We start from the raw sequence: 8,742 nt of genomic DNA, 5'->3' as shown, positions 1-8,742 counted from the left end.
CTGCTGAAAGCAGCCCTTTGAGGGCACACAGTGAGGACATATACCAATAAAATAGTTCTGAAAAGAATAACGAGCATCCCATGCAAGAACATGTGCTTGGAGCATGGTTTGCAAGAGCAGCTGGGCTCGTAGCCTGGGAACACATGGCTGAGCCATGAGACACTGGTTGCCAGAAGGGAATAGGAGAAACATTTTGGTACAGGCTGTTTTCAGACCCCAATTTGAAAAATAATATGTTTTAAATGTGTGCTAATGCTGGAAGCACTTTGGTGAGAAATAAATGCTTCTGTTTTTTGAAAGTGATGGAGAGGTGTGAATGCAGAAAGCTTGCTGGTGCTGGAAAGGCTCTCTCATTGCTTTCCTGAGTGAAACTCCGCTGCAACTGCAATTCTCCAAGTCAGTGTTTCCTGAGATGCTTTGATGTTTTCACCTCAGTGGCAGACCTTTGCAATGGTGATAGCTGTCCTGGAAAGGAGTTTTTGCTGCTGGTGTCATAAGTCAGGCTTCTTGAGCACTGGGCGCTGCCACTGCCACCCTTGTGCTACCCCCTCTGATGCTATTGAGCACCAGAAAAAGAGCCAGTGTCATGCCCAAGCAGCACTGTTCCCACAGCCTTGGGCTGTCCCCTGATTTCAGCATTTGTTTGGTCTCTGCCACCATCCCTGCCCATCCCAGCCTCTCCTGGCACAGCTCCTGTTATGCACTGGCTCCTCATGGGAAACAAGTGGCGGCTGAGGTCCAACGCAGGCCAGGCAGGAGGTTTGCATCTTGCCTTGTGATCAATGGTCCAAGTGGGACTATACCCACATCCTCAGATGAAGTGCCTGGAGAGTACAAGACTGGCAGCTGGTCCATTCTTTACCACTAACACTCCTGCAAATAGCTTACTTCCCACAGCCTGGAGGCAAATCTGCCTCATTCATGGGTGCAGTTAGACAAGTGATGTTAGTCCATCCCAGGCTTTCTCCACGTTGGGAAGCTGTGATAATCCTCTGGTAAGAGATTGCCAGCTGTGTTGTGGCAGTGGAGCTAGGATCAGTATTAAAGCACACATGAATGCCTGCCTTACCACACAGACCATGTGCACCACAGCAGAGCTGTCCCCTGCAGCTCTCGGAGGGCACTTCTGAGGGCCTCTGATGGGATTGCTACTGTGAAAAGCGAGGAAGACAAGAAGGAATAATAGTTGCTAAATGAGACATAAATGCTAATCTGTTTGTTAGGTCCGTGCAGTGCAGACCTCCGCTGTTACCAACAGGCTTGATAATAAAGGACCTTTCTGCTGGTGGAGCCTGAAGGACCTGAAATATCTTGCGCTTAAGTCCTTCCATGCAGTGCCTTGGCCAAGTCCTGATGAAAGGTTTGTTCAGGGTCATTATGAAACGAAAGCATTAGGGCTGGATTTCTTGTTCAGTGGGAGTTAAGTTAATGAGAAACCATCTCTTGATTTGCTTTTCACAGTCTGTTGCCTGGATCTTAGATGTTTTTATAGCCAGGTGCTATAATTTGGTTTCTACTCTAAGAAGCGCTTGATTATCAAAAAGATACGCAGCTCTCCCCCAGCATTTCTACATGAGATACTTCTTCGGTTCAAAACCAGCACCAATACACTACATGTGAGCACAGAGCTTCACTGGGCTGTTGACATAATTCTACTTTTGTTCTGGAATAGATCCGTCATCTTCTTTGTGTGGCGAGATGTAAAAGTCATCCTGCTGTCAGGCATCATACAGCACTCATCTAGGAGCACTCCTAAAGCTGGCTGCTTGGGCTCTGACATGCAGCCCACCTCGTCCTGCTGTTAGTGATTAAATTGGGATTTAAAAAAATTGGTGGGAGATGGTGGTGACTGTGAGGGTTGAGGAATTCAGCAGGGTGGGATATGGAAACTTAATGCAATTGCATGAATTGGGGGTAAAATGTGTATATCTTACTGTCTCTATCCCAGCAAGCCCTGCCTTGCTGAGATGTTTATCTAATGCGGTTGGCTTTTCTGGTTCTCATGCTTGACTTTTGCCCTGGTCAGCCCCATCGTGCTGGCTGCTCTTTGCTTGTGGAGCAGTATGCATTACATTTACCCATATTGGCTACTGGCAGTTAAACTTCATCTGTTCAGCTGCAACGAATTTAAATATGGTCTGACCACTTCGGCAACACCAGTCTAGGGATGGATCCCCAATGCTTGTTGCAGATTCCAACCACCAGAAAAAAACTCTTTTAGATCGTTTCTCCTATCAGATGATTCCTGTCTGGGTGCCTGTTTTTTTCTGATCCAGACTGCTTGACAATGCCATTGAGTTGTCCCAGTTTTACCTATGAGATGTGGAGTATGAAAAGCAAAACCTGACAGTTAAAATGCTTCTACTTTTCACGGGAAATAAAAGCTTCCACTGTGTTCTTTGCTTTTACCCAGAGATAAGGGAAATTGCTACAAAGTGGAAATGTTTGTGTACAACAAATTAGTCCTGAATCATGGATAATCTTAGCAATCTTAAAAAATATTTTCTGAACAAAAGTCATATAAAAGGAGTCACAGGACAGTGCCCTCCCACTGCTATTGTAAGGGCCAAGGCTCAGCAATAGGCAGCATCTCTTGCAATAAAGCAACAAACCAAAGCCGAAATGTTTATTTTCTGTAGCTGGAAACATCCATCCTGAAGCAACAGCAACCTTTGGTGACATTATTTACAGGGCTATTTATGTACAGTAAAAGAAATTGTTACATCATGTTGGATTTCCAGCAAGCCAACAGTAACAGCCCACTGGACCACAGCTTTCAATTCAGATTGTGTGACACTGCTGATGACAGACCACCTCATCACACAAACAAAGGCTTGACAATGCGATGTGCTCTGTAAATGGCATGAATAGACCTTGCTAATGATTCTCCTAAAAGCTAATAAGCTGCATACTGTTAATCGTGAGAAACATGGCAAATTTCAGCCGTAGATCTGGTCTGATGAATGGAGAAGGAAAAAATGTGTTTTGCTGTTGCTCTTGTAGCCATGCTTGAAAGATCTTTTTTTCATTATCATTCTAAAATTACGAAGATGACACTAGAGAAGTGAAAGGTGAAAATGTTAATACAGTATTACACAACACGGAGTTCCTTCTGGCCTTAAAATGAACCTTGAATTTTGGATTCACTCTCCTAGGCTTTCCTTGCCTGCTCGTGCTTGTGAGAAGCCCGGTGGCAACCATAGCCTTAAAGTTGCTGGCTTCCTTAAATACTTCTTAGTATTTAAATACATAATAAATACTTAAATAAGAAATAGTTAAATGCCATTGTAAAGTTTTCTAGGAAGTCAGTAAGAGTTGCTTCAAGCTCTGGAAGAAAACTTGCCTGATGTTTGGAATAGATGTCGTGCTCCGAGGGTGTCCGTTTTGTTCCCTGTGCTGAGAACACAGGAGTTATTTCTGGAATGCGGCTGTCCCTCTTTAGGCTGCTGAAATTTCTCCCTGGAGACCCCCTTGGAATACAAAGTTGGTCGAAATTTTACCCTTGACCCCCTTCAGATTGGCAAAGAGCGAAACCCAGCTTGTTTGGAGGACACAGTGTAGCTGTTAGTGAGGGCCTGAGGAGATTTGCAGGCACAAGTCGAATTGCCTTTCCAAGAATTTTCAAGAACATTTGTGAACAATAAAGAAATTAGTATTTCTAAATAGTGTATCAGCCACTTCCAGTCCCCGAGAAGCAGGGGTCCAGCTGGCAATCAGCATTTAATAGGTGCCGGCCACCATGGGCACCCCAAGCCCTGCCATGAGCTGGTGCCCATCACACAAGGGGCCTGACGGTCCCTGGTCCCAGGAGGCACAGTCACTGCCTCTAACGAGCTCTGTCACTGTCTGGGAACAAAACCTCCGCTAATGGCAGCCATTAGCACCTGTCAACGACAGCCCATAATAGAGAGGATGTTTTATAGACAGATGCCCTTAATTACAGATGAGTTGCTAAGCTACAGGAGCTTAACCACTTCTGAGCCGTGTCACCCCCCCCAGCACTCACAGAAAAACGACTTCAGTTTATTTGAGTAAGTCTTGACGCTGACCTACATGTTAATCATAACAGAAGAAATAAAAGTGATTTCCCATCCTCGGGATACGGGATGCAGTACATCACAGGTTCTCATGCAGCACCTGCTGGGCTAGGTTAATAATATAAGTTAATATTATAATATAATACAATAAAAACAGGGATTTACACTTCTGATGTAAGTAACTACTTCAGCAGAAGCAGAGGAATAGGCTGTACTGCTTCAGCACTGTAAAACACAGTATTTCAGTGAGCAAATAAGCAAATATTGCCACTGTCATTTTGCTGTGTCGCAAATCAGACCCAACAGTGTAAATCATACACACTAGAGCATGGTAAAACTCCCATGCTGGTCCCTGGCAGCATGGGTCCTCACTCATTTAACTCTTCTCCGAAAACTCAGCTTGTCAAGGCTCAGATGAAAGGTTTAGGAAAGCACAGCACCACTGACAGTTCAAATACTCATCACAGCTCCGTAGGAAAAAAAAGTAAATGCTAGGAATGCAACAAATGCAAATAACTAAACGGCAGGAAGGCGTGCTTTATGCTAGAACCTCCTCTGACTGGATCTGGCAAATGTCTGCTCTCCTGCAAGTATAAACTACTAAGAGATGAGAGCAAGAAGGGGTGAGGAGCTCAGCAGTCCTCGGGCACTGCAGGGAACTCTTGGCCCTGCGACTGGAAATCTCCCCCTGTCAAACCCACAGAGGTGGAGCTGAAGGCAGTGGCAAAGTGTCCCACTTGCACTGATATCCTTCACATTGCTGCTATACAATACCCAATGTAAAGGAGGAAACCAGCACAGATGGGCTAATGCAGAGCTCCATATTGTAACACACCAGGAGATTTACACTAGATGTCTTAGGGGTGATGCCATACACGTCCAGCTGCCTGACGATAAGGATCTCTCATACCACTTAATTTCCAGGAGATTCACTCCAGATTGTAACTGCCGTGGCTGTAACAGCACCACATGGTACGTTTGCAAAATGAATGCGATTTCAAGAGGAGATTTAAAACTGTGTACTGTAAAAATCTCATTGGAATGCCAATGTTGTTGTCCTGAGTACAAAAGCTCAGACCTAGCTCAAACTTAGGAACAACATAGATGGAATGTGACAACAGGAGTTAGTTTGACCCAAACTGCCTCCTGAGACCACCACACAAAGCACCAGTGAGGATTCATTCGCTGTTGCATGTTGATTCCTGCCTGAGCAATGCCAATGCTGATCAGGAGGGTAGGAGACAACTTCTTATCTGCAGCAGAAAAGACGTATGAGCTGAGCAGGCTGAGCTTGACTCAATACTGGGTCTGTCAGGGCTGAGCAGAAAAGAGAGGGTCCATGGCTCATCTACTGTGGCTGAGGGTATAATTCACTGGGCCCAATTACAGACCCTGGGGTACTCACTGGACACCAAGCAGATGTAGAACCGTTTATTCCTGAACAAATATTTCCACTCTGGTTTATTGCAATTGCCGGAGATACCTTCTTTCCTACCTACTCTCAAGGCACTTTTGTAGGATTTTGTAGGATTAAGCAAGCTGTTGTTCATTCAGAATGACCAGGGTTAGGTGGAGGGCTGTCTTCTGGGTGCCTTCAGGAAGCTGTCCCTAAAATCTGCTTCCCATCAGACCCTCTAATAGCACACAGCCTCCTTAGTGGTCTTACACTGAGCAAAACTCCCTCTGGGTCTCTTGGAAAGGCTGCAGTTCATTGTTTTCCAGGGCATAGCAAAGAACCACCAGCGTGCTTTCCCTTCTTCTTGGCTTGTGCCATTCTAATGAACCTATTGAAAAAAAGGCTTAAAAAGACACTTCAGCACACTTTAATGGCTGGTAGGAATGAAGGAACTAAAGGAGAGTTTGTTATGTCTCCATTTATTTTGGTTGCTCAGAGTTCGGTGGTTTCCACTGTTAATCCCATCAGTTAGAAGATAGCAGAGTGCAAGAATCACCCCAGCCTTTCCATAGCTTACTCTGTGCTGTTCACACCATCAAATCTGTGCTTGAGGGGGTCTGGCTTGTATTCATTTGGACAAGCAGCATCTGGGGACAATTAAGCAATCTGAAAATCTGCCTCTGAGTTTGGGGAAATGTTTTTCTGAGAGATGCATTAGCTGCTTTGTCCAGAGCTTATGAAATGTGCTGGCAGCACCCAAAATTCAATGCCCTTTCATTGCCACTATCACATTGTGGTTTGGGTGATTGTCAGCAAGGAACTGCTGCAGCTGCTTCTATCTTTTCTGCCACCCGTTGTAAATAAATAAATTTAGTTAAGTAATAAGGTAATTTAGAAGAAGTGTGTTAGTAAACAGAGTAATTTAGGGGATTTAATGAGCAAAGGATGACAGCAAATTAAATGTGTCTTGCTCAAAGTCATCAGGCTTAAATTATGGGGAAGAGACTGCATTTTTCCTGTGGAAAGGCAAGGAGCAGACATTGCTCTCTGGGACATGCCCTTGTGGGCCTTCTGATTTGAGCAGAGTTATCGGGGACGAGCTCAGAGCAAGAGTTCTCCTCTTAAGCAGGTACAGCCCGGGGAGCTGTGATCTCTCTTTTTGTGGGTGCAGCTCTCAGCAAACGGACGGGGTAATTCTGGAATGAATGATCAAGCTCACCACAAGCCACCTACAAAATAAACACTCCAGGGACTAACCTCAAATCGATAACTCTACACAGAAGCAAGGAAACAGATGGTGTCTAAATCAATTACGATGTACTTAGAGGTGTTTGCCTATCATTTGAGAGACAAGGTGATAGGATTGCAGGGATCTTAATATCTCTATTTAGGCAGACCTCTGACATGCTGGCCACGCTAACAGCTGAGATTCAATATGTTGGCTTTTGCAAGATGAGCTCAGGTCAGCCGTGACCTACACATGGGATAAGCCCTTCCAGAAGGTCTCCCAGATGACTGCATCAGATAAAGGCTTTTCTGCAGGGATGGAGGAGGGTGGCGGAAGTATCACAGACCTTAGGGTCAGCATATGGACTTGGGCATATCAGGCTCTTCATTTTTCTCCTCGGGCTTTGGAAAGGTTGGTAGGGTGCACTTAGATGTGTAGCTGGCAAATGCTGGAGCTTTAGGGAGCATGCCCTCAGGTTCTCACACCACCTTCCTCAGAGGTGCTTTTCTGTTGGATGGCCTGCTAGGGTGGCTCTATATGTTAGCTGTATTTCGGAACATACGAGCTCCTGCAGCATGCTATCATGGTGAGGCTAAGGAAAAGCGGAGGCATGACTGCAGAATCTGGGAGCGGGGGTGTGTGTTGATACCAAAATCCCCCCCAAACCCCCTGATTCTTCTTGTGAAGGAGCTATGTCTTGCTGTTCCTTGTGAAAGAAGCCCTGGCTGGAAGGAACAGAGGCACCCAGCAATGAACAGTGAGGCATTGGCCAGACCAAGGGAACCTGGGTGTCGAGCTCTTGTTCTGACCTACCAGGTACCACCTCAGCTGAGAGGCCCTGCTGTTTCCCTTGGGATCGTCTCACATCCTCTGTAATGGCCAGTCCTTCACCTCCATGCATTGCTTCTGGCCCAAGAACTGGCTTGATGGAGCTGGAGCAACACTTGGCTACTCTGCTAAAGTGCTAAAATCCTGAATATTTCTCCTTTTGCATCAGGTCAAAGGTGCCCAAGGCTCTGGTGGTGCCAGACAAGACTGGGTGGTAGACACACTGTCCCCTGGCACTTCTTAACAAGGAAGCCTTGGGACTAAATGTTGGGTTGACTGTGTTGTACCAGCAGTCTGCTGAAAGCTGCCTGCATCCTTTTGGGCATAATGGGATTAACCCTTCTCCTCCACACATCTCCCTTTGTACACGGTGGGAAACGTAGAGCTCACAAGCACAGGCTGAACCCAACACAGACGAGCAGTCTGCAAGATGGCTGGGGAAGAAAATAAGTCCTGGTGGTGGTGGTGTCTCTGTGTCTCCGATCTCCACCTCATCTCCAGCCTTTCCCATCCCAGCGTCTACCTCCTTAAATTAGATTCCAAAATGTCCCAGGAAATGGCCAGTGGTTTGGGCAGGAGGATGGCTTGGGCTCCAAGTGTTCAACTCCAGCCCATGCGTGTGCATCTCGTTACAGAGAGGCCAGAACCAGGCATCTGGCTGTCTGCAGGAAGGTCTCTGGAGCTCTTATGCAATGCCTTGAAAGGACAAGAAAGCCCAGAAACCCTGGTGTGAAAGCAGCTGCTAGCAAGTAGGGAACAGGACTTGGGAGGTGGGCAGAAGACACTGACCTCTCAGTGAGGAGGCTAAGTTTTCAGCAAGGAAAACTAACGATCAGAAGAGAAGAGCTGTCATATCAGAGAGAAACAGCATAGCCATGGGGTCCCGTTCATGGGACTATCAGCTGAGACAGTCTTATTTCTCTCTTTTTTTGGCTTTTGAATTAAATCTCTTTGTCAGTTGGTTTGTGCCAGCACAGCACAATGCTTGTCTGCACAGCCCAAGTGGGCAGAGCTCCTCAGGACATAAAGATTTCCAAACATCCAGAGGTAGAAATCAGCCATGGAAATGAGGTCTGTAGGTGGGTTTAGCAAAAGGAGCTTTTGCAGAAGCACATAAAGTGTTTTTGCAGCCCCATCGGAGCTTGCTGATGCCTGGACTCTGTCAGACTCAGGCTTAGAGGTGGGGAAATAATGGACCAAGCACAGTCCTAAAATTCCTTCCAGTGAGGAACACTTGGGCCCATGGCCTCAAT

This window comes from Mesitornis unicolor, unplaced genomic scaffold, assembly GCF_000695765.1.
Source record: "Mesitornis unicolor isolate BGI_N332 unplaced genomic scaffold, ASM69576v1 scaffold21765, whole genome shotgun sequence".
Classification (NCBI taxonomy): Eukaryota; Metazoa; Chordata; class Aves; order Mesitornithiformes; family Mesitornithidae; genus Mesitornis; species Mesitornis unicolor.
Note: the sequence above shows the minus strand (reverse complement) of the source record.